We start from the raw sequence: 26,725 nt of genomic DNA, 5'->3' as shown, positions 1-26,725 counted from the left end.
TCAGAAATGCTATATATATATATATATAAAGTGGATTTGTGTGATTGCCTGTTTACACAATCATAACACTGCACATTCAGGTTGAAATTTCCATCATGGAGGTCTATCTCTTAGGCCTTAATCCGTCTTTCACACAGAGCATTTGAAAAATATTGTTGGAAAGTGTTTGCAATTGTTTAGCATGATTGACAGGAGGAATATCTTGTCTGCTTTTCCTGGATTCGCAATAACTATTGATGGATGACACCAACTGAGCAAGGTTATCTCCTCAAGGTACGACTAATGAGAATGAATGAATATAATTAAATAAAACTGAATCCGTTGACCGGGGAAATCAATGCTTCTGACCTCACGACATTATTATTTCAACAGCACACTAATAAGGTGGAATTAAAAAGGGATCATCACACTCACTTTGTGGCTTCAAGTTATGAGACACATTTAAGATGTATTTATCTTAAAAACTTAAAAAAAGAAGTAATTTCAATTATTGTTATTATTTTTTTATCCAGTTTCGTCTTTTTTGTTTTTATTTTTGGTCTCTTATATGTTTCGCTTCAGGCCTTCAAGAAACCAGGTTATAGGGCTGGAGGGTATTTTTATTTTATAACAAACAAATTCTGCTCTTGAATTATTTCTTATGTATTGAAAAGGGCATGGAAGAATAAATCAGAAAACTTGAAGATGTTACTAACATGAATTATTACAATAGTGGTGGGAAAATAAATCATAATTAACGTAACATAACAAATAACATGCTGTTACATAATGTAACATTACATCACAACTCTAATAGCCAATGAAATATATATATATATATATATATATATATATATATATATATATATACCACCATGTACTGTATACTTATCATGTACTGTATACTTATCATATATATATATATATGATAAGTATACAGTATATGGTCTTCATCATGTCCAATTCTTTGTGAGACTTAAATTCATATGTATTATGCGGCTATGAAAGATTTTTGCTTCAGAAGATGTGGTCATGGTTTTGATTGTTGTGATGCAACTGCAGCCGGTGAACGCAACAGCCTGAGGGTACACAACAGGCTGCTGTTTTATCTCCTCAAAGACCACCACCACATTTAAATGTGACTGGATTATGCTAAATAGCTTTTCACAGTTCTCTGAGCAAAGGAGGACAGTAATAGAGAAGTGCTAAGGGCAATATAATCTGTGTTGTTTTTTAACATTAAGCCTTTGAAAGGTGATGCTACAAATAATTTTTTTTTAAAAACTCTTAACTACATTGTTCAACTAAATTGTATGATGTAACCTGAGCTGTATTTGCAAAAATAATATAGTACAGGAGTCTTCAATCCTGTTCCTCGAGGTCCGCTGTCCGGTCTGGTTACCATCTCTCCCTGCCGCAACACACCTGATTCAAATGATCAGGATCAAAATCCAGCTTCTGCAGACCCTGCTGATAATCTGAGCATTTAAATCAGATGTGTTGCAGCAGGGAGCGGTGGAAAACAGACAGGACAGCGGACCTCGAGGAACAGGATTGAAAACGCCTGCTATAGCAAGTGCCTTAATCTGTTGTATTGTGTAAACAAAAGTCTTTATTTTTCCCACAATAGAGTCACCTCTTTCCAAATATCTGCTATCTTTCTGTTGTCCCGCACCTGGAAAACTCTTTATTGAAAACTATCACATGCAAAGTGGTGTATGCTCACTAGCTGAGTATAAGAACCGTAATCGAGCCAAGAGGGAGGCAAATAAGAACGAAAGGCGCTGGGTCTGCCTCTGTACAGGAAGCCCCAGGGAGAGGCCTATTTCCTCCCATTAAAGACTATTTGCTGTGTTGCAGTGTTTGAAAGGTACTGCTGGAAAAACACATCATCTGGAATGTCACTCAGCTTTCCTGTAAATTGTACTTTTCAGTAATTTTACACTGTGAACGCGTCAGACACTTTAAGAGTGACTCTTATTTTCAAAGGGGCTTTATAGGCCTACTGACGTTTATGTATGGTGATAAGATGTCCTCCTTGGAGTGGTTATGTCCGCTTTTGTAACATTAAAAATGAAGAAGATGGATGGATGGTTTCAACTTGTTGTTTCATGTGAAATGAAACTCAAACAGATTTCTTTTAATATTTATTTTTCTCTGAAGAGTTTCCCTTGTATTGCAAATAGTCCACTTCAAAGACAATAGAGTGCTTAGATTGAGGTAAGATTTCCTATTACAGCCTGTGCTGACATTTTTTGTGCTGGAAGCCCTGAAGTTATATGTTTTTTACAATACTTTACAAGACTTTGCTTCAATTTCTATTGTTTGCCACATTAAAACAAACAGGCTGGCATTTCCTATCTCTTCGTTTATTACTACTATGTAGGGTCCGCATCAACAGTTTTAGTGTCTTTTTCCACTACTTTATGGACTGAATTTATATACTTTATACAACCAGTGGCCCAACGCTGTCCACTAAGCCATCAAAACAAACACTGAGGCAAAAAAAAAAAAAAGGCAAGAATCCAGATGAGCAGCTGGTCACTCATCACAGGCAGGCAGGCAAGTTTCTATTCTGTTCTGCACTGTGCGTGCTGATTACTGCCTGTGTCAAGATCAGCCATTGTGACTGGAGCAGAGCCGAGTTGATGCTGAAAAAAATAAAGTCTGTAAGAACCGAGGAGGAGCCGAAACCGTACACACTGCAGACTGAATCAGCGTTTAACTCACAATCATGTCACGGTCAACAAGGTGGGAACATGGAAGGACGCGGGGATTCGCATGGGAATACACACTCCGCATTTCAACACTTTCCCTCACTTTGTGTTCCGTCTTGAGAAAAGTGGCAGTCAGGCGGCAGCTCTGGACCTGTGCCCCATCTGAATGGTCAGCAGTAAAATGATTAGCTGAGGGAGCAAGAGAGAGAGCGTGTGCGATGACAAGCCAATTTACCGCCGCGCACTGTCATTATTGAAATACATTACACACTCAACGTGGTGCTGATGGAGCCAAACTGCTGTCAACTTAATTACTCCAAGAGCACTTTGCGGCTGTGGCACATTTTAATATTTTCTCAGTGGACTCCCTCTGCCCAATATCTTGGATGATGAACAAAAACATGGCGCCCGTGCTAATTCCCCATTGTTTCCGGTCAAGTCGATTACTGTTAATTTACTCATGCTTTCGTGAATTTACAGGAAGGGGTTGAGCGTTGGAGTGTGTGTAATGTGTGTTTTTTTGTATATTACAGTAAACATGAATGGCATGCGGTAGAACACAGACCTCTGACAACGATATGCGGACGGCTCACCATTAATCATTGCCAGAAATTTTCACAATTGAAAACAAATGGTTCCGGCACAGCAAACGTTGGAATGTTAAAATATTGGGGTCAAATGTTTCAGCGTTTATTTCAATCCCAAAAGTGTATTTTTTAACACTGTCTCGGGTTAGATGGTGTTGCAGTTATTTGACAGAGTTGATTTATTTAGTGTTAACCATCTCTGCATAGAGCTAATTATAATCTTCGCCCACTCGATTAGAACTGCTCTGCCGCAAAGACTTCTGGGCATGCAAGTGTTACAGTTAAATGTACCTGTTCTTTTTTGTTAATAATGTTATGTTCATGTTTAATAAGTTCACTCTTACATCAGGGTTGTAGTGTTTTTTGTTGTTTTTTTTAGCAACGGGGCACTGTGGCTGAAAGTGGCAGTGTGTCAGATCAGTTCCTGCCACAAAACAGCGAGAGAACCATGTACCTGTCCCTGTCATGTAGTGGTTTCACACTTAGGGTGAAGTGAGGATAATCAATTCAGCTAAAGCTAATTTGTGTAATGGGTGTTCTTGCAATGAAAAAAAAAAAAGAAAAGAGATATAATCAATTGAAATATTTTAACACTTGTGGGTGTGAAACTAACACTAACCAGGTTGTTAAATATATCTCAGAATTGTTACCACTCTACTCCTATAATGTTGTTAAGTAACTCTATCACAGTTTAAAATGTTCTGTTTACAAAATCTGCAGAGTGTGGAGCTATATAAACCCTGAAAAAAAGTTGAAATTGACTGTGGGAGTCATTTTAACACTCAACTTTTTTGCTGTGTGGGATTAAATGGCTGGACTGTGAAAAGACAAGTAAATTCGTCAATGGCAGTGAATGAGTTAAAACAAACAAAGCAATTACTCCTGCCTATACCTTAGGTTTGGGTCAAAGCTCTGATATGATCGTGATGTATCATCACATAAATCTGACTTCCTAGTAAAAGCACATCATATCTAACTAGCTACGATGCTAACCCTAACCTTTATGCAACAATAACTGCACGTTAACATGAAGGCTCACCTCTCCAACCTGACCAATTACCCTCTGAACCTTGCTCATGATTTCAATATTTTACCATAGAGCAGGGTCCATAATCACCGTTCATGGCTGCACAGCGAGACGAAAGAAATATTTTATTGAGTTGCCCAAAGAGGTACTGTGAGTAAGTTATTAGAACTTTTAGTTGTGATTTTTATTGGAGGAGACTATCTGTGTAAGCAGACTTGATTTAGCCATTTGTTTATGATGTTCACGTACAAGTGCGAGGAGCAATTATGCTTCAAACATTTTCCCAGCCGGCATTAAAATACTGTACAAGCCCTTGGAGTTTTTAGATGAAACCGCTCATTGAAGAAGAATCAATCCAGCTAGCTAATTATGACTTGTTTTTTAACTTCCTGGCAAAGTCAAGTTTGAAAATGGGAATTTGAATAGTTAAAATTGTGAATTGAGTTAAACTGAGTTTCATACTAACCAACCTTGGGAAAGTCCCAACATATAATATTAAACGTTAGTTCACCACACAATGAGGTTAGAGAAATAAGGTTAACCGACTGGCAAATAGAAAATGTCACTGTCTTATTCTGGTAATCATGTTTTTTTCTTTTTTTGTATGGATCTAATTTAGTAATTTAATTCAAGCAAGACATAAAAGAGGATGACGATGAAAACCAGCATGCTTCCCCAAAGTTACTGTACTTCCAATATTGGGATTGTGATTAATGTTCCCAAAGTGGGCACACTTGAAAGATAATTTCAGTAAATGATCAGGGAGGCACGAAAGGTAAGTACGCGAAAGTACACGAAAAGTACAGTCACAGTATAGTCAACTATGCGTGAGAAAAAACACCAGGGGGTGAGAGAACGGGGTGGAATTAGGGCCTCTTGCGCTGCCAAAGCACACACATGCAGATGAAACATATAAGCAGGAGCACACATGCAGGGACGTTGTCAAGTTAGGTTAACTGCACTGTGCTTCATTTGAATTATGCAGACTGTGTACTGTATGTTTACCAGCCATTGGGAGAAAATATAGCTGTGAAACATTAATATGGTGTGATGCCTTTTAGTCACAAGTCTTCACTGTGTATTGGTGCCTAAATATTATTGGTGATAGGTCTGGGCCAGCAAGACTTTTTCTACGTACCCAAACACTACCAGAAACAATTACCTAGATTTACAACGTATTTATTTTTGTTCCATAAAAGGGCATTCATTTATTCCCAACAGTCTATTCTCTTCATTGCGTTGCATTTCTCTTGGCTGAAATGTGTCCAGTATGTATATGTCGATATAAGATTTTTTTGTTTTTGTCATATCAAATTTTAGACTCTTTGTGATGGCCTGCCATTCTCCCGTCAGAATCAATAATGTTACTTAAGATATAAAAGCAATCTGACTGCTGCTTTAACCAATTCAGGTTTCAAATTTGTCCTCAAAAGTCCAGCTCGTTGCCTCTTGATCACATCAGCATTTTGCCATCGTCTGATTGGCTGGTCAAAAAAAAAAAAACTGATATAAACCATATCTGTCGTGATCTGCACATAATAAATACATTTCATAATCAGCTTCTTTGGTGAGACTGGAGTCTGTCTGTAAAATGATAAATGAAATGTGTCCAAGCAAAGTTCCTCTCAAGGCAGCTCAGTGAGGCACATAGTGTATGTTGAAATAGATTTATTTCATTCTAAGAAGAGAATGTATCTACTTTAGAAGTCTCCCTGGATAAGATAAACAATAATAAATAAAACACTTGCGCTCACAGGGGAAATTAAACGGATTATTTTCTTCGTGTCAAGCAGCACAGATGATAGACGAACCAATTGTTTCCTTGCAATTAACACTAAAGCAGTGAACGACAGTCGATTCATAAGTCTTTACTTTTACATGACTTTTGTTTACTATTACTACTGTTTCCTCCGTACGCTATATTTCTTACACTTGATAAAATCGGTAGACCTTACAGGTCAAAAGTTTGAATACAAAAGTATGGGGGGAAAAAAAACAAGTGAGTACCAAAATATCTTGAGCTTTTTAGGTGTAAATTAGACCCAGGGGGAATACACTATGAAAGCACTCATGCAGCATACACAGTCCAGAATCATCAGACGTAAACAGCCCAAAGAAACCAGTAATAATAGAGTGATGAGAGTGATGACTACCCAGACTACTAGAATGACATGTGGCGTAATTTAATGTAAGGAAATAATGACTAATTCCCATTTGCTCATATTAAAAGCAAATGTTTTTTTTTTACTATGAAAGTGCATGTTTTTAATAAATGCCCACTTGTGGAAACAAAACGTTAATTTAATACAGCAAAAGCTACTTCAAAAGCAAAAAAAACAACAACAAAAAAACAAACCAAGTTTCTGTTCTATGAGAGAAGTAGCTATGGGAAAATGTTCTTTGTTGTGGTCAGAGTGAACTTAAACCTGGAATAAAGTGTGAGTCAGAGTTATTTAATTACTTTATCAAGTTGATATAACAGCCAATTTAAATAGGGGGAATTTAGACCTACATCACCATGCACATCATCATTAGCATTGGGGCTCCCCAGGGAAGCGTCCTCTCTCCACTGCTCTTCTCCATCTACACAAACGACTGCACCTCAACCGAACTTGCTGTCAAACTCTTCAAGTTTGTAGACAACTCCACAGTCATCGGCCTCATAAACGATGGCGTGTCCACACACTTAAAACTGTAGACACGATCATGAACTTGAGGAAACATGTTTCGCGGCAGCTGCCTATCACACCGTCCAACTGCCCTGCGTCAACCATCGAGACCTTCAAGTTCCTGGGAATTCCAGTCCCTCAGCAGCTGAAGTTCAGTTGGTAAGTAGGTGTTAAGACACCTGGGTACTGTTTGAAATATGAATATATGTCTTCTTTAACGATAAATCTCAAGTTGTCAAGGCTGCATTTTTTTATGTTCGGAGATACTTCACATCAATACACCCAGCTGTGAGGGATTAATGGCAATGTTATTGAATAACTGCTGGTCAAGAATTTTAACTAGTCCAGCCGGAATATTGTTCCCCTTTGATTAGCTAGTTTTACTACAGCACAAATGCTCGGTATACATAGAATACCAACACTTCACATTCCGAATCAACAGTTGAGACACGACTACGAAACGCATCAAGGAGAAAAGTACATTAGTAAGTTAGCAAACACAATCCACAGGCTGATGGCATACACATGCACCATCTGGATGTGATCAACAGGGTTTCTGGTCTCTGTTTGAAGCAGCAAATGGGAGCTGGGGGTGAGAGACTGCCCTTTTTGTGTGAAGAGGAGGGGTGACCATCTTACATGCGTCATGGTCACTTTCAGTATGTGTACAAGCACTGAAGCCCCCCACAAAAAAACTCTTCCCGCTTCTTCCTTGACAAATTGCACCAAATATAATTTAATATATGTGTATGTGGAGCCTCAAAACCAGATACTGGGTCACCATTTTTCCGCTGCACCGCATCGCTATAAAATGTTTTACGTAGGTCATGGCAGAGCTGATAAATATTCAGCAAACCATCCTGCAAGAGGCAACACTCCACAAATTTGCCCACAAAAGCAATGTGTATTGAGTGAAACAGTTACTTATTGATAATGGAGGTTACAAGAGTTAGGACATCCATGCACTCAGGTTCTCTCCGGTATGTCCTGGGTCTGCCTCCTTGACATCCTGACCAGATGCCACAGCCACCTCATGTGGTCCCTCTTGATGCAGAGGAGCTACTCTAAGCCCCTCACGGATGACTGATCTTTTCACTCTACCTCTAAGGGAGAGACCAGACACCCTGCAGAAGAAGTGGATCAACCGGTAAATCAAGAGATTCACCTTACAGCTCCTTCTTCACGCCACAGACTGATGCAGAGTCTGTATCACTGCAGGAGATACATTGCTCCTTTCTTCCCACACCCATGAACAGACCACGAGGTACTTGAATGAGTCCATTTGAGGCAGGATCTCATTCCTGACCCGTGGAGGGCACTCGGCCCCCTACAAAGCACAAGAAGACTGTTTGGGCGAACTCTGAGGATTGTCAGATTTTGAATTGGGTCCCTGTGGTAGTTTGGGACTGACTGATTCCAAACATGACCGAAAATAGACACAAATGTTGATTGGTTTTCCTAAATTCAATGATGTCCATGAATGTTTTCTTTTGCTGAAAACACAGAAATACTGTAATTTGTTTGCTTTTATGTAGAGGACAAAGGAAATCTGAAATTATTATTTGAAAGGCAGAAATCAAAGGATTTGGACTGTTCGGAAAAGTAATTTAAAAAGCGGCAAGAGCAACGTTTTTCTGAATATAGATGTTGAACTAGAGTTTGACCATTTGCTTTAGTTCTTTGGCCGCTCCGGAGGAGAAAAGCTGAAGGTGAGAGGATGCCCATTTGCTCATAAATAGTTGGTTGACTCATGAACAATTAGTCCCCCCCTTCTGAAATGACGACCAACTACACCCCTGGTCTGTAAATTCATCTCGATATGTCTTGAACCAGAAGTTATTTATTCTTTTGCATACTGCAAGTTTGAAAGTCAACCTGCTATGCGATGTAAATGTCATAACAGCTGATTCAATGATCTGAGAAGCTCTCCTGTTGCATGAGTCTGAAGCAGCATGCTGCGAGAGCTGTCACGTTCCATGCCTGTCGCTCACTGCCTGAACACATTAAAGCAAGCAGACAGGCAGATGGATGTCACCGCCGGCCTTCCAGTAAGTGTTTCACTAGACCTGTTTGATAAATTACTGTGCGCTCATCATACACCAAGGCAAAATTATTCATATAAAGTCACTTCACATTTCAGCATTATTATTGTTGATTCACTGTTACTTCTTGCATAATCCAGTTATTGATGATTCTGTTGTTGCTCCCCAAACATCAATTAATTTCTAATAACAAATTGTTTTCAGATAACAAAAAGCAAGAAATCATTGGAAAGCATAAGTAAACTTTGAATAATTATGTTTGACCAAAAGTTGTTTTTGGTGTTGGTAAATGAATTAATCATTAAAAAGAGGTAATGAATAAACATACGTTATTATTAAATTAAAAATTAATATCCATCTCTCAAACTTCTGTTCCACTTGTCCTTAAGACTGGACTGGTCGACATCAAATTGTAGTTCATTGTCACGTGTGCGAGATAGAGGACCCAAATGCAGGAGGCAAAAATTAAGTACTACATAAGGTATTTCATTAAAAGTAAAGGCAAACAAGGTTCCGGGACTTTCAAAAATTCTATAGTGCACAAACAATGCTCAAACGAAACAAAACAAACACTAGGACTTGACTTGGCCAACAGAACAATGACAAATCCCAACAAACGAACAAGGACTGAAAGAAAGCGAGTTGACGATACAACGAGGAACACCTGGACAAGACACAGAGGGCGGGAGGGAGCTGGTTGGCTATCATAAGGAACCGGGATGACAAGTACAGGTGGACTCAATAACTTAACGAGAGACAGACAAAAGAAACACGAGGAAAAACATGAAACTAAGTCAAAAACCAAACTCAAAAGACAGACTGTGACAGCACATACTGCATAAACGAACAACTACTCAAACTCACATTTGCATATACAGTATGTACAATTTAGAGTCTTTAAATAAATTACACAAATAAATAAATAACTCTAAGTCTAAAGTCAGTCACGCATAATCTTTCCAGCAATGAAGGTCACATCTCATCATAGTTCTTATATTACAGCTACTCTACACATTGTAAAGTCACACCTCTCTTGAATATCACATCCATCTATAGAGATCTATTTCATTTCATTTTGTAGGCTTTCAGTATTTTACAACTAAGATAAGTTGCGTTGTATTCATTTAATATGCTTGTATTGCCAGCAGTTACACAAACAGCAAAGTCAGCATTGTTTGCGTCGGTAGAGCAGAACGAATGGACTTGAGTTAGACATACAGTATGTGATAAAAAAGAAATACTAAAACAAAGAGAGAGATTATAATGTGGATGTGACACATCATCCACTGAGATGCCACTTAAGCCTCCCATAAAGAAGTTGTGGATGGTCAGGACTAGCAAGGCCTTCTCTGCTGAGCCACACACAATCAGAAGCACTGACCTAAACCTAAATTATATTTGTTTCATAACAGTGGATGAATTTATACAGCCTCCAACCAGCTGTCACCTTACCGTGGTGGAGATGTCGATGAATGAGCTCGCCTTGACAGCTTGGGTTATGGTACCAGTCCACTTGAGAGGGGATGGACTCTCTCACTGTAGAGTTGCCCAAGGTTAAAGGTGCCGAGCAGATGTGGGCATAATTATTACCCCTGGCTCGCCACCTGTACGTTGGGGTTCATCACGGTGGACGAGAGGTTAGCCACACGCCGCCTTCGGGTGGGGGGACGGAAGGGTCATGACTGTTGTTTGTATCTCTGAACAAAACAGTAGCTCCCAGTAGCCTTTCTTTCTCCTTTGAAGTCCTCGGAGGGTTGCTGGAATATAATAAAATGTATTTTCACATAGTCACAGGGCCAGAGCACTGGCCCTCGATGACGTCAACATTCTGTCTCGTTGGTCAGAGCAAGCCAGGTTAATTAATGCATTTTATAACCAGCATCTAAGGTGATGTATTTTATTTAAATGCTTTATTTTTTCATGTTTGATCATATAAATATTGATTCTGGACTGTTCCAGATGATGTACATGGCAGAGTTGTCTGATGCCATGCAAGTGCTGGTATTATGAGGGTAAGTCCCTGAAGACGCAAGTGCATGGCCCACCCAAAAAGCTGAGCAGAGATGATGAGCCCTCCTCATATCCGTAATTGTTTGGGCAGCACTTGACATGAATACGATTGCATTTATTGAAAACACATATGACCACTGGGAAAATTGCCAGTGTCCATTTGCAATGCAAAACTCTCTCTTGACTTGAACATTTCACTCTTTGCCAACTGAACTGTCTCCACTCTGCACTCTTCCACTCATAGACTGTCTGCTCGTTATTGCTGAAAATAAATAAATAAATCAACAGCAACCTTTCTCCACCGAAAATGCTGAAATGAAAATTATTGTCTTGTATTTACATTTTAGAATAAATACAATGGGTGTACTTCACCTATAGCCTCTTTTCTTTGTTCTTAAGGCTTTCCATGTGTGGCTTGATTGCTAGTAAGTCATTAGTTTAGCTTGGAAAAACTAATAAGAGCTGAAAAATAGACACCCAACTGTGTCCACTTAGTATGATGAGATTGAAGCGGTTTGAAACAGGAAAATAGCTGTTGCCTTAAGACATGATTGTTTCATTTAGAGTGTTAAATAATTCCGTCTACGTTAAAACTGTCACATAGAGCAAACAATCCAGTGTTTTGTTTTGCCCAAATATAATGTGTGTCCTTGAGGTCTAACAAAAAAAATAAAAACTTTTGAGTGCATTTGCTTGGTCATAAAATATTTGCAAGGCAGATTTTTAAATCACCTTAAATAATGCATTGTTTACATCAATTTTTAGTAGCTCATTCTTCCCTGCTATTAATGGTGCATCACTGCTTTTCTCTTCAAACTATACAACCACCAGCATGTGTGAAACCTTAAGCACACCTTAATAATTGCCCCTTATGTGAATCCACCTATGGATGTACGGATCTCTGTGTCCCCAAAGAGAACAAGACTGAACAAGTAGATGGAACAATTCAGTCCGAATTTTAAACGTTGAACCATGGAAGAGAACTGTGGATAATGACAGAGATTTTCTTCTTCTATAAACCACTACAAGGGATGTGAAATTGACTCATAGATTTAATTTACATGTCATGATTACATGACGTTTACATGATTAGGGGAAGGCAATTTAAGAACACCCAACTTACTTTCCTGTCCTTCCACTACCCATTTGCAGAGTGAACCTGTGTGTAACCTAACTCAGAGGTTAAGTTGCACGCTATAACCATGTTCCTGGCCAACTGTGATCTAATTGTCCAAGTTGAAGGTTACCGACACCTGTGGTGAAACTTGAAGGTGAGGGCCTCGTGAATGACGATTTTGCTTTGAGTCAACGGAGTATACGAATAACTACGGAAGCATGGAGCTGCCAATGGGGAGTAAACAGTTTTTGACTGGGAAATACGTTCAACCAGGGGCGGAGTCTGAACGTGGCTAATGGGTGGACCGGGAAAAATCAGGATGGGCCTGAATATTTTTCTCACTCAGCACAATCCCCCTCTCCCGATACATAGTATATTCAAATAAAATGACAAACTGAATAATATGAAGTTCAGATCTTCCTGAGATAACCACAATTATGCCATTTTTAATATTCAATAAAATAAAAAAAACACAATGAAACACAAATTCAAATCAATTTAGTAATAATTTACTAAAAATGTAAAAGTATATATTTTTTCATAAATCTCACTGGGTGGGCAGTCTGTTCATCTGGGTGGGCCTGTGCACACCCAGGCCCACCCATGGCTCCGCCCCTGCGTTCAACCGTATTTGCAAGATCGTTCGAACGTACTAGTAGGCTAAAGGATAAAAACATTTTTTTCCCATAATGCCACGGGGTACAGACTTGCATTGACTTGCACGTGCATTCGCAAGTAAAAAAAAAACACACTCTATTTCTTTAGCATTTTGCTAACATTATACCGCTAACTTTGAAACTTAAGTAAGTAAACATTGTTTATTCATATTTTCATGTGTTTATTTTGTCTGCAATGCATGATTTTCATTCAGCATTCTTTTCCATAATGCCATGGGGTGTTGACTTACCCCATTTTTACTTGCGCACGCATTATATAAAATCTGTTGTATAATGTCAACATTTTGCCTAATTTTATTGCTTTGTTTTAAGGACACTCAGTGATAAGTGCCATCTGTTAGTGTTGACAATTATGTTGTTGTTTTTTAGATTGTAACAGTTTTTTTGGGGTTTTTTTTTTCAAATAAACAGCAGCGAAGCAGCATGCACTGTAATAAATTTGTGTTGGCGAAGGTCTTTACTCTCCTGTCACTATAATTACTCAAAAACAGTTTTTTTTAATGGCTTATTTCACCAAGATGCAGCGCATTAATTCAACCACATGACAAAGATGCATATTTTAACTGTCTAACTACGTATCAGTGAGAACAGTAATGTCACATTTAGTCCATAAAAATTAATCATGCAATACGTATATAAATTCAATGAAAACTTTCTCAAATTGTCACATAATAGGAAGCTATTTATTTGGAACACCAGGAAAAACGATTCATATTCCATATGTTGTGGTCATCTAAATGATTAAAAAGATATATTTGCATTTTCATCGACCACTTTGACTTCTTGAATACTAGGTAATGCATACAAAGTGAACATAGCACAAGACAGAAAACAAGTGGGCTGACAGAGGCTTGGGAGGGCAGTTTATAAAAGTCTATCATACTGAAAACCAGCACGACTCATCCCACAGAGTAAACATTCATCATAGTTCACTTGAGTCAATCATGAGACACTTTTAAGAGATGCTACCTTCGATGATCCCAACTGCAGGCATTCAGCAGAAGTGACATTAATGGCAGTTTGTCAATTCAAACGAGCATTGTTGTCATTTGCTGAATTTGAATGCCAACTTGTCTCAAATAAATAGACATTTTTTCAAAGGTGCAAATAAGTTCCATCTGCTGCTACACTGTTAAAGGATGCTTCCCTTAGCTGAAACAGGCAGTGTTGCTGAACTGAAAACATTCTGCACTCTCCCTGACGTAGCTGCTCACCTGAAATCTATGCTGACACTACAAGTGCTGCTAGCAGTCAAAGGCAGCCCCCCCACCTGTTCCTTTGCATCTTATTGCCATCACTCCTGCTGTGTTATTGTAAGGATTCATTTTAGAGCCTACAACCTCCATTTCTCAATGCTGCACCCCAAAAGAGTATACTGTACATTGTTCACACTCACAAACCATCCTCATGAGTTTGCCCGAGTTTTTCGTGTCAAAAAAAATGACCAGTTAATGTGATTATCTAAAGCCACTTAGCTAAATCATCTGTTTTCTCAAACACCAAAAATATATTAAACTGTGAATTAAAGTAAAGTTGTATCCCTATATGAGTAAAAGAACATCATGTGTTCACTTACAGTAAGTGGTTGTCTCCCTAATGATTCATATGAATAACTGAATGATTATGGGAAACGAATGCCAATTTCATTTTCATGATAAAATATACATAATGTGAGTTTGTTAGTGAAAAATGGACCATTGTGACAACAAAGGCCCTTAACGAAAATCTTACCATTTTATCACCTCCCTATGTGTGCTTTATCACACGACACTCTTTCTGTGCAATTTGCATCCACACAAAAGCACCTGAAAGGAGACTGTTAACTTCATTGTCACTTGTGTCTGCTGTATCTAAAAAGGGCCACCTGCTAGCCTTATAAATGCTGGCAAAGCCTCCCGGCTGGTGAGTGACGGCATGCCATTTTACCCGCACACCCACACACAGTAATAAGGCACTGTGCTGTTTCCTCTTTTTAAATGGAGAAGGTCAAATCTAATTTGGGGTATTTTGCTGGGTGAGAGAGGAGGTGAACGTGTGCCATGAAGACAGGAAGGGGGTGTTGTGACAACATGATGGAGGGAGGTAAGTATTTAGCTCTGTTGCCATGGTGGTAGATGGTGTGGGGATGTTGAGCTGCCCTCACACTGATAAGTACGAACAAACAAAACAGAATATGCCTGTGCACACACTCAGGCAGAGGTGGAAAAAGTACTCATATTTTGTACTTAAGTAGAAATACAGATACCTTCAAAAAAAGAGAGAGAGAGTGAGAGAGAGTCTGGTTACGCGTAAAACAGGCATTAAATGAAACATACTTAACTCATTCACTGCCAGACATTTTCAGTCTTTTAGCCTAAGGTTTGAAAAAAATTGAAAAAATATAAATAAGTTCCCGGGATCGAATGACTGTACTGTGAAAAGATAAATAAATGTGTCAATGACAGTGAATGAGTTAATGAGAAGATTGAAAAAAATCTGCGCGGAGGCGGGTTCAACATTGCGTTGGTATTTTCGCAGCCAACTCGATTCGCCACCAATCGAGTGTTAGGGGAGATGACTTCTCATTTCATGGCAACTATGAGACCAAGAAACAATGAATATACACTCTCTTTTCAATCCAGCACCACAATTCCAATTCACTGTAGTGTTTTCTTTATCGGTCTTTTGTTTCTCTGAGGGCTGGGTAGGTATACATAAACATAATGAATGTTGACTTTTCATCCGGGTTCGTTCAAGGTCGCAAACGGTCGCAAAAGCATTCACATTGTGATTCGCAAAATCACACTACCCACGCGCAGACGCGTTCAGAATAAAGTACCGTGTGCAGCCAACTTCAATTGACCTTCACCATCATCTACACTGAAGTCCTTTGCAAGCATTGCATTTTTCATGAATAACATAAATTACATATTAAAAAGATTGTATTCAAGTAAGCCTGCCCTTATTTACCATATGAAGAGAGCACACTAGTTTCATTGAATTTCTGCTGTTCAGCAGAACGAAAAACCTGCATTTCAATTGACCTGTCTTTAAAAACTGCATTTCTATGTAGTTACTTTGGCTAAGTCTGTCATACAGATCACAAGCCAAAGCATGGTTGAGAGTCAAAATAATAGCAAGAGTTATACTAAATGAATCACATTTAAAAACCCATCACAATGTCAATTTGGTATTTTTGTGTTCAATTTGAATGTATAGTAAAAAGTTGAGGAGTTTATTTCTTCTAATTGTCAATAATCGTTGCCACAATTGGGCAGCAATGCTCCTCATTAAGAGCCATTAAAGTTGTCAAATTGAGATCTGATTATTGCACATTGTTGCTTTAAAGTTTGAGCACACTAATCATTTATGACTTTACACTGTCAAATGAAACATTTTCTTTGGAAAGACATTCAATATGTACAAATCCTTGCATATTCCTGTTTGCATTGTAATATGCTTACATGTTGCATAAGATTAGATGAGCATTAGGGGGATGAGCCATAACTAGTTACCTTCTGTAAAGTATTTCTATGTTCATGCTTGTACTATGTATTATTCATGTAAATGTTGCATGTTCATGTTACTAGAATTCTAGGGAATTGCATTCCTCTTCATGATATTAAATGAAAGGCTATCATTGGTGGTCTTGTGTTTGATATTTAGCATTGTTTCTTCAAAGAAATTGGACCTTGCGTTTTCGAATGTAGATATGTAATTCAATTTCCTCATGAGGGAAGATGATGAACTGTAATAGCTTTTCTGTTGCAATTATAAGTCATATAATTGTACATTACCGGTCAAAATTTTGTACGAATATAAGGCATTAAAATTTTAGGAATACGACTCTACTCAAGAGGGCAGTTAAAGGGGACAAAAATGAAATCCGAGCAACGGTTTATAAACCATGGAAAACAGGATGCTGCACCAAAAGCAATTAGCGTAGAACAAGCTCAACAAGAGGCTCTTTATCTCTCCGCTTTTAGCAAGAAAAAGACAGAATGACGAAATGTGGGGAAATGACCAAAATAAACACGCACAGATAGATGATAGGGACAAGACCATTTTAATGAAATCAGGGTTGAGATGGAGGAGGGAAATGATTGATAAGACACTCAAACCTTACCGAGCAAATATTTGTCATGGAAAACATTTGTCAGATTCGGTGTTATTTAAAAGCTTGGATCTTTGATCCGTTAGGATTTTATCAGGCAATCAAACACAAACAAACTTTTTCCAATGTGACAATTAGTAGACAAGACAAGTAGACTGCAGCATTTTTTAAGGGTGTAAGAAGGGGGCCTTTGCAACAACATGTGGTGATTTGTTGTTGTTGTATTTTTACAAGTATTACGGCCACCATGTGAAGAAAAAGAATTAAACGAACATTATGAGGTAAAAGTTATATCTCTCCAAGAATTAAGTCCTAGTTATATAATTATAGATTTTTATTGTCCAATCAGAGTTCAAGTTTCTATGTGCTGCCATGTCAATTTAATTTTCCCAGGGCCTTCAAAATCACTAGTGCTGGCCGATGTAACTCAAAATTATATTAGCAATGACGCTTTTTTTTTTTTTTAATCAATCAGATTTTAAATTCACCTCAGAGTGTCAGAGAGCTAGCCCGCAACAATGTTTCAGCACTTTATCACCCTCTGATCGGTTACAAGAAAAACCTGTCTGCAGCAATCTGCACGTATTAATATTTTTAATAATCAGCATCTCTGGTGGGAATGATGGTTTTCATGTAATTGGTTTTGGGTTTTGTTAGCTAAATATTGGTTTTGAACAGCTCAAAATGATGTACAGTACATGAAATAGGAGTGTATTCAATTGTGTTTTTGTACAATATTGATTGTTTCTATAATTGTTACATGATATTGGAATGAAGATCCAGATACAAAACATACACCCCGCCATTGATCTTTAGTACTGTATATACAATTTAGCGCAAGTGCTATGCAATTGTCGAACAATTTATCAGTGTTATTGCTCATTTTAATATAAATAAAAAATATAGTGCTGACACATCCAAGTAATATTAACCCGCCAGGGATATACAATTTAGTTCAAGTACTATGCAATTGTCGAACAATTTATCAGTGTTATTGCTCATTTTAATATAAATAAAAAATATAGTGCTGACATATCCAAGTAATATTAACCCGCCAGGGATATTCATGTTCATCCATCCGCCACAAATATTAGGACGTGTCTTCAGTTTTAAGACAACGCTGTGATGAAAGTATGTGCAAATGTCAGCCTACAAAGCACAAGTTTGCACAAGTATTCAAATCAAAGCCGAAGCGCATTTGTGAACATGAAAAAATAATAATATTCACCTTTTCATCAATTACTCTAAATATGAAGTATATGGCAGAAATAGATGGTATTGTAGCTTTCAAGAAGAATGTATATAGCTCAAGTATTTCCAAACTGCTGTCCCTGGACGTCCACATTCACACGAGCACATTTCATTTTCCGCAAAATCCATTAAACACTCTGCTTACTTGATTGCTTGAGAGGCAGACCCTTCACGGAGTTACTGCAGCTATTTGGACTTATTTGCATGGCGCTGGATTTAGTGTGTGATTGTCCTCAGTCAAGTAGAACATTGAGTTCTTGAACTCCTGTGGAACTCAATGCAGCAAATTTAGTCGCGTAGCCACAAAGTGCACCCAATTATTCGACATTTAAATTGGAAGGGTTTTGAAGGGAGAATGTTTAAGAGATTTAAGGTAGAGGGAGATATTTAATTTTTTTTAAATCATTGATTGCCACTCAATCACAACTTGATATTTCTGTCAAAACTCACCAAGAAGAAACTGTCGCGAATTTCCACCAATAAATTCAGGGAAAATATATTCCCAATTATTACCCTCCATGTCGGCTCCTTGCGCACTTGTTCCCAATTCATCTTAATCGGATGAGAACACCTGTAACAGGTTGTTCCGACTTTTTCTGCGGAAATGTTGGCATTCACGCGAGTCCAAACGTGCAGCCAGTAACGCCTTGTAAGATGGGATCATTGTCTCGGCTTAGGTAAAATGGACTCTTAAGTAGCACAATAGGTCTCTCGCCTGATGTGAAGATGATTCGGTATCACGGTGCTTGAAATAGTCTCAATAAATATTGTTGGTAACATACAGAAGTAACTATCACTAGAGAATGTGGCCAGAAGCCACACCCAAATGGTTTGCTCGGAGGGAGGGGCTAAGCATATTTAAGGTGTTTCAAATCCATTTGTTGGGCGGCTGAGCCAAGTGACATTGGGGGTGAGCGTGCAGAGCGTGAGCTAAGCAAAGTTAAAATTGAACTTGTCACACTTTTGAAATTGTTTTCATTGGAATTCAATTGTAAATATTTTACTTTGTTTTGGTTTGCTTTATTTTTGTTATTTTGTCACTTGGGTTATCACTGTAAATATCTTTTTTTACGTGTTGGGGCAATTTGGGGGTAATTAAAAACACTCAACTTCATTTTTTTCGACTGTGCCATCATTTTCGTTAACGTTTCGCAAACGAACTAGTGACAAAGGTCAAGAAAATGATGTCTTCCACTCAAAATAGGAAGAAGATACGTTACCAAATTTAAACACAAACCTAGCTGCCTATTTTGCTCTATCAGCCAGGAAAGATTTCAACCAACATCAACCTCAAAAGTAAACAGTGTTTGTTTGTTTTTACAGAAGAACCGTTGACAGTTCATTTGAAGTGCAGTAGGAGGTACTAAATATGTGTCCTCCAAAAACGTGTATACTCAACACTTAATAGTATTGCAAATTTGTATTGGTGGCTCAATTGGACAAGCAGCTGTTGTGACAGGTGCCGCATCAGCTATGATGCAAGTCACTTTGTTCACACAGCTGATGAATCAGCCGACTAAGTTGGGCATTTTGAATGACATGCTGGACAAACATACAGCAGCATGATATTAAAGTCTTTGAGTGAGTTGATATTTGCGAAAACGTACACAAAATAAGTTCTTGCACTTGACGTTTGCTGTTCAATAGTTTTGTGCCAAAGAGAGCCCTTTGCACAGGGAAGAATATCAGTATATGATTATATTGTGTTTGCTTCAAAGCCTTTGCAGTTGAGAAGTGGATTGTTTATATATGGGTTTAAGCATTCAAATCTATTAAGATGCTCTTCTTTACATCGGTTCAATTAAAAAAATAAAAATAAAAAAAAGAGACATATACAGTACACATATGTACTACCATATTAAATGATGCAATGGCCATCAACTTTTGAATGTGTTGGAACGTATGTGTAAACTAGTTCAAGAGTCAAGAGCTTTCTCATAAATCTCCATGTCAAGAAGTCAAAGCCATTAAAAAAAAATGGCAGCCTCCTTTAGGCTAACTTGAAAGTGTATCCAGTTGAAAATAAATCTTTGGAACAAATGAAGTTTAGAAATGCCTTCACCCTTGCTGTCTGAATGAGGTCACAAACCCAATAATAATAGAGCCAGTTTGGAGCCACAGGCTGGATGTTCTCGTGATGGATCATTGCGAGGAAGGGAGAAGAGAGCCGGGCCTGCGATACCATCAGGTCATGGTGACGGGCTCTGAAGCAGCAGATCTGAGGGAGCGTCAACTGTTATAGGTACTGTTGTCTGTTTCTGTACTCCTTCACGGTCTTCATGTCCCCGCAGCAGCCATGCTAGGCAAACATCAGCAGATCAATCACTAGGGACGCTTCACCTGCCTTTCCTTTGCTTCCTTTCCTCGAGCTATCATGATCCATTCACGTACAACCTTGGCTTGGCAGCTATTGCTTGTCAAGTATTGAAAACACAGTGCACTGTGTTGTACATGCAATTGTTTCTTTTCCCGTGCAGGTTCGAATAAGATCCATAGTAGACAAAGAGGGACAGAAAGTAAGGACAATGTCATTTTTCAGCCGAGCTTATGTAAAATATTATGTAAGAGGAACTTCTTAGGTCATTGAGGAGAAGATAAAATAATTCATATATATATACATATATATATATGTTCAATTAGATTGAATTTGAAAAATGTCATCAAATATTCAGTCAAAGTAAAATGTGAAATGAAGGGAACTGAATTTTTAAATATGTACAAGTGAAAAATTGGCTTGCAGACCATATAATTACAAGGCATAGCACAACCTTTTGAAAGGTGGTACATGTGGAGGAGATGAAACTAAAAGAAGATCAGAATGCAGTAGCTGTCTTCAGTGCACTTCTCAAGAATAATGTAAGCATCCGATCAATTATTGCGTTGACCTCTGGACTGTAATCTCCCATTGTATTATTCTTTTTTATTTTATTATTTATTATTAGTTTATTTTATTTGTGATTTAAGGTGTTGTTAAGATTGTATGAGCGGCGAGCAGTCCAGGGTCCCAAATTCGGCTCACCTGTGACCGCAAACAGGATAAGGGGTATACAAATCAATGGTGCTATCTGTAGTGTAGCGGTATTGGACTGCATCACAAGTGGAAAAGCACCAAAAGTAATCTAATTGGCAAAAGGGTCATTTTTACGTGCGGATTGTTTCACATATCGAGCTGACGGAAATTGCTTGAGAAAAGGTCAGACAGCACATAACATGGAAGGTGATGGGAAGATGCTCTGATTGTCACACCCATTAGTGGAAAATCAGATCAACAATATGGCACTGACCTCTTAGATAAACCATACAGATCTAGTTCTCTGTCACAGTTCTCACCTCAAAGGAGGCCGATTGGTTGATTGGTTTATTTTATTTATTTATTTTTCAGTGTGCAAGCTTTGTAAGATGTCATGATATTATCAGTTTTACCAAAGAATATAATCAGTATAGTTAGAACGGTTTCTCAAAACACTACCTGTAGAGTTCCAGGTTTTATGATGGCAACAAGTATGACTTTGGAACAAACAGATTCACATTACATTTCTGATTGGAACAACTTGGAAGTCAACCAGTGTGACAATTAAACCAATGGAGACCATTTTATTATACAAACATATAACTGAAGTGTGTATACACCTAAACATATCGTCGCTGTCCTGTGAAAAACCCGCATGTCCATTTTTTTTTTTCAGTTTTCTTATTTTTACGTGAATGGCGTTTCCGCGTTACAGACATCGCATTAACGTGAACATTTAAAACGATTCCAAATTTGGACACAAGTGTTTTTCACAGGACACCGACGATATACTATTTGTGTTTGTTATCACAATTACCTAATCCCAATTTAGTGCAGCTAACCAGTTTAGCACTACAGTATTACAAATATGTATAATGTGATATACTGTATATATGCTTGCTGTTTTCTAACTTGAAAACTGTAGAATAGAAATACCATAAACACTTAATCAGCGAGGAATAATTCTTAGCGTGCATTATTTTGTTTCCAGTGACAGGCCATCCATCTTTTAATCCCATTGCTGTGTGAACGCTAGCCCATTGCTTTTGTGCAATACATATTGGATTTGCCAGAATGCATTTCCATCTATGCCAACGGGACCATAACAATCTGGCTCCATCTATCCATGAGCTTTATTTCGAGATGGATTCCTTGCAGGACCGGGGCATGTCCCAGCTCCCATTATGCACAAGTCAGTGGTCGGAATGGTCGCAACGTTCCTATCTTATTCCCAAACTGCGTGAGTGTACATACAGTCCATTATTTTGGAGACATAAAAGGTGCATGAAAATCAGAGGGGAAAAACATTAAATTAATAATAGCTGGAGGACATTTCATAATTTAGATTCGGTTAATAAATAAATACTCATTTCTGCTATTTCATTCATAGGTTTGTATGAATCTGAATGAATGATGTTTTTGGCTGTGTTGCCCATTACTTGGCTTCATTTCACTCTTACGCAGCAGATTTCACACATAAGCTATTTTGCCTATTGAAGAAAAGAAATGTTTAAAACATTACCTTTATGATGGTACTTTTGTTCTTCTCCATATGTGATCATTTTAAAGGGGATAGTCAAGCCACCACCTTTACATTAGCCCAGGAGGTGAGCAACAATTAAAATAACCAAAATCTGTCTATGTTATAGTGTTATAGTTTCTGTTATTCTATTGTAAGCAAAAATAAATGGATGGATGAATATTTTGCAGTGGTATTTAACTCATTCACTGCCATTGACATATTTACTTGTCTTTTCACAGCCCAGCCATTCAATCCCAGGAGTATATATATAAATATATACTGTATATATATATATATATATATATATATATATATATATATATATATATATATAATATATATATATATATAATATATATATATAATATATATATATATAATATATATATATATAATATATACATTAGAGTATGCATTAGAAATGGGTAGATTGTACAGATGGAACCCACAATTTTGGCATGGCAGTGTAAATTACCGTTGCTATGGTAGTGTGTTGTGATTTGCCGGTGAGTTCGGGGTGTGCACCGCCTACCACCCGCTAGGATAGGCTCCAGCATGCCCGCAATAAGTGGTTCAGAAAATGGATGGGTGGATCGATTATACTGTGATTATTTGTTGTGTGGCTCTTTGTGGGCTGTTTTTAGGCTCTTTGAGATCTGTAGTGGTAATGGGTAACCATGAATGTCAAATTGGAAAAAAAAAAGAAACAAAAATGCCAAACAGACAATTTTGGTTACATATACAGCTGTGTTTTTTCCTTTAATCATTTTAATTCCTTGAAACAGGCAGGAGCCCGCATGTGCTCATTAGCTTGACTTTTTTGCGTGTTTTTTTTTTTTTTTTTTTTTTTTGATGAAGATGCTTTCAAAAAGTACTCAACTTTGCATTTTCTCTCTCCTGTATAGCATAAAACCTTTGCTGCAGCTGCAAATGGCAAAATAAGAGCGAGTTTTCTGAGAAGCGTAATAAGGACATGCATACTCCAATTTGGGCCTCCTTAATTTCCACTTACGTCTGCACCAACATATGCATAAATTCCACTCAAAACTAGAGCTCATGATTGCTTTGATCCATTTGCGTAAGTCATCACATGATAGTGAAAGGGCTCCCAGAGGCAGGGACGTTTTAAAAGAGACTTGCTTACGACTTGTTTCGGAAAACATGTCGCGAACATCTGGGCAATTTAATACTCAGCCGCACACGGGGGGGTTTAATTAGCAGTATGGATCAGGCCTAATAAATACATCAAGTGGATTTCAAAAATGTAAAAAGCATAGTTGAATGGCGTCTCAAGCCCATTCTGCAAGTAGCGTATACATATTTCTTTTTCCAGCATAATTTGCAGGATCTCATTTGTATGGTACAGATTGGCTAATGCCGGCATCCACACTGCACTCTGCAGTATCACGGTTGAGTGGAAATACACGCTGATTTCTTTTATTTATTTCTTTATTTTATTGTACATGATGGGAAGTAATTAGCAGTAATGTGATCAGGAGGTTAGGAAAGAGCCATTTGATCTCGCTGCGCTGCTTCCCTTCTCTGTGGGGGAGCCCGCCTATCACCACCAACTAGTGAGGCTGAAAGATTTTACTACAGCTTAAATAAGATGTCGCACCCCTCTGATTTCTCCTCTTCATCTCCTTCCCTTGTTCTAACACTCACCGGAGTTTTCTCTTCTGGCTCATTTTTGTGCAATCACACACTCTCATCGTGTTCACCTGGAAATGCACAAATGGAGCCCATTAAGAGGCACAGCAAAGGCACAGATGTCACCAAATGAAACTGGAAAAAAAAGAGTGTCAGGCCCCTCTTATTGCTCATCGTGACAATTTAGCTTTCAAGCAGATGTTTGCCACCTCGGTGTTAAAGGGAACAAATGTGCCAGTTATAAGAGGGGGGAAGTGATCAGAAGATAGCCAGACCCTCGCTTTTATTTCAGTAAGAGGCTTGACGTCATTCCCTTCGGTTGAATTATTCCTTGCAACATCTGTGCCATTAGTCTGATAATTGTATTTCTTGCTAAATTTGTATGACTGAAAATAATCATTTTTCCTATTGCCAGATGGGCATGTCGTCAGTGGTAGTGTTCTGCAGTAAAACAAATGATCCAAATAAATGTGAATTTTGCAATGTTTCTCCCGCCCAAAAAAATGCACATTTTGACACGAAAACAAATGTAAATTTTAATTGAAATAAAATCCTCACTTGCTACCTTGGTGAATACTTCTTTTTTTTTTTTTAATAAACCATTCAATTGGCATTCCAATATGCAATCTGCACGGTATGCTTGCAAATCCGTAACACGGACTATATCAGTATGCTAAATGCGCTGGGTTTTTTTGGGACAATTTCCACTCCCTGCAAAAGGATCCACCTCCATGAATGTGAAATGGGACTTTCATGGGGTTCTCTCTAAATGTAAAACAGTTGATCTGGTTGACTGAACCAATATGTTTCCTTTCTCTGTCCACTTCCTGTTGGCTTTGTATTTTTTGTCCACTGGAACTCAGATGCTTGACGCCATCATGTGGATGCTAGCTTATTGTTTATGTCAACTTGTGTTTGTTTGTTTTTTATATTTACATTGCAGTGTTTTAATCAATGTATAGTTTATTGACTGACAGTACACATGATATTTTTTAAGGATTGCGAATCTCAAGAGAGATATGAGAGCTTCGAGCTTCATATCCTCCAAGCTAAACACTTCCCTTATTAACCCGAAACATATTTTTTTCAAGAATATGTTCCCAGCAGGCCCACTAGTTGATACATGGCATTCTGATTAAGGATTCTGATTGCGTTTCTGGAATATGAGTTAAGCAGCAAAATCCACCCGCTTTTAGCCATCTCAGAAGGTGGCCATTTTGTCATTTCTGTCGACTGAAAATGACATCACAACTACTCATGGCTCAGGTAACCACCAATCACAACTCGGCTTCAGAAAACAGGTCCGCTGTGATTGGTCGTTACCTGAGCTGTGAGCAGTTGTGATGTCATTTTCAGTTGACATAAGTGACAAAATGGCCACCCCCAGAGATGGCTAAAAACGAGTGGATTAACTCTTATTCCACAAACGCAATATTTATCAGAATGCCTCAACTAGTGGGCTTGCATGGAACATATTCTTGAAAACATATGTTTGGGTTGACTTTTTCTTTAATGATTCAAATTTCATTGCCATAGTCACATGGAATTCACAATTCTTTGTCAACCCATCACGACCCATTAAGGGACGGCAGTGTGTTATATGCATGTTTGTGTCACGTTCCACTGCAGTTGGTCCCACAATGGAAGGATGCCGAAAAGTGGATTGTGAGCTGGAGAGAAGGATTACAAGTCAACAGCAAATCACAATCATGTTGAAACCATTAGCAATTTTGGGGGGAAATTTCGAGCATTATTATGATATAAAAGAACTTCTCAAGTATGATGTATTTCAAAATTGCCATGGTCTTCTTGCAATGCTTGATAGAACAAACACTGTTTACAAGCTGGGAAGGACAACTCAAGAGCAGTTGTTGAGGGAACGGTTGGTCCTCGCCACTTATTTCACAACTGGAAACCATTTAATCAAAGGCCAATTCTCTAACAGCGAGATCCAACAGCAACTACAAAAATCTCAACAATTCCCACTCACAGCATGGGTTCAACGCAGGAGAATACAGTAGCAGTTTGAACCCACTGTGACCACTGAGTGGCTTTACTGAAGCAGTTCGGGGTTAATTGCCATTTTCAAGCACATCTCAGTCATATTGTTCAGTAACTGTGACTGAATTACCTGTAATAACTTCAGTAGGGGTTCTACAAATGGGGAGGACAAAAGCAAACTGTACTTTCCAAAACCAACGAAAGTTTTTTTAATCAAGTCATCACTGCTATTACAATTTTAATCCCTAAAAAAATGAGTGTCTGCCATCACACTTTTATTCTTTTTTACCCCCCCCCCCCATCTAAGAATACACACTTTAACAGGTAAAAGAAATAATGAGAATATCAATCACCAAAGTGGTGGGTGTGATGA

The 26,725-nt window shown here is 38.2% G+C and overlaps 1 long non-coding RNA gene across 2 annotated transcripts; it reads right to left on the bottom strand.

Moving 5' to 3' along the window:
• Positions 1–2,448: 2,448 nt before the first annotated feature.
• On the bottom strand, positions 2,449–10,564 carry LOC147127921 (uncharacterized). 2 transcript variants are annotated; one of them, XR_015083769.1, is made up of 3 exons: positions 10,474–10,564; positions 2,710–2,858; positions 2,449–2,630 (listed from the first exon to the last, which is right to left on the bottom strand). It is a non-coding gene; the product is annotated as an uncharacterized LOC147127921 (long non-coding RNA). The 2 variants fall into 2 exon arrangements; XR_015083768.1 differs by lacking the exon at positions 10,474–10,564 and adding an exon at positions 9,350–9,421 and having other exon boundaries at positions 2,710–2,885.
• Positions 10,565–26,725: the final 16,161 nt, after the last annotated feature.

Source organism: Filicampus tigris, chromosome 20 (genome assembly GCF_054856515.1).
Source record: "Filicampus tigris isolate MCC_2025a chromosome 20, RoL_Ftig_1.0, whole genome shotgun sequence".
Taxonomy (NCBI): Eukaryota; Metazoa; Chordata; class Actinopteri; order Syngnathiformes; family Syngnathidae; genus Filicampus; species Filicampus tigris.
This window is presented reverse-complemented; position numbering and strand designations above follow the sequence as displayed.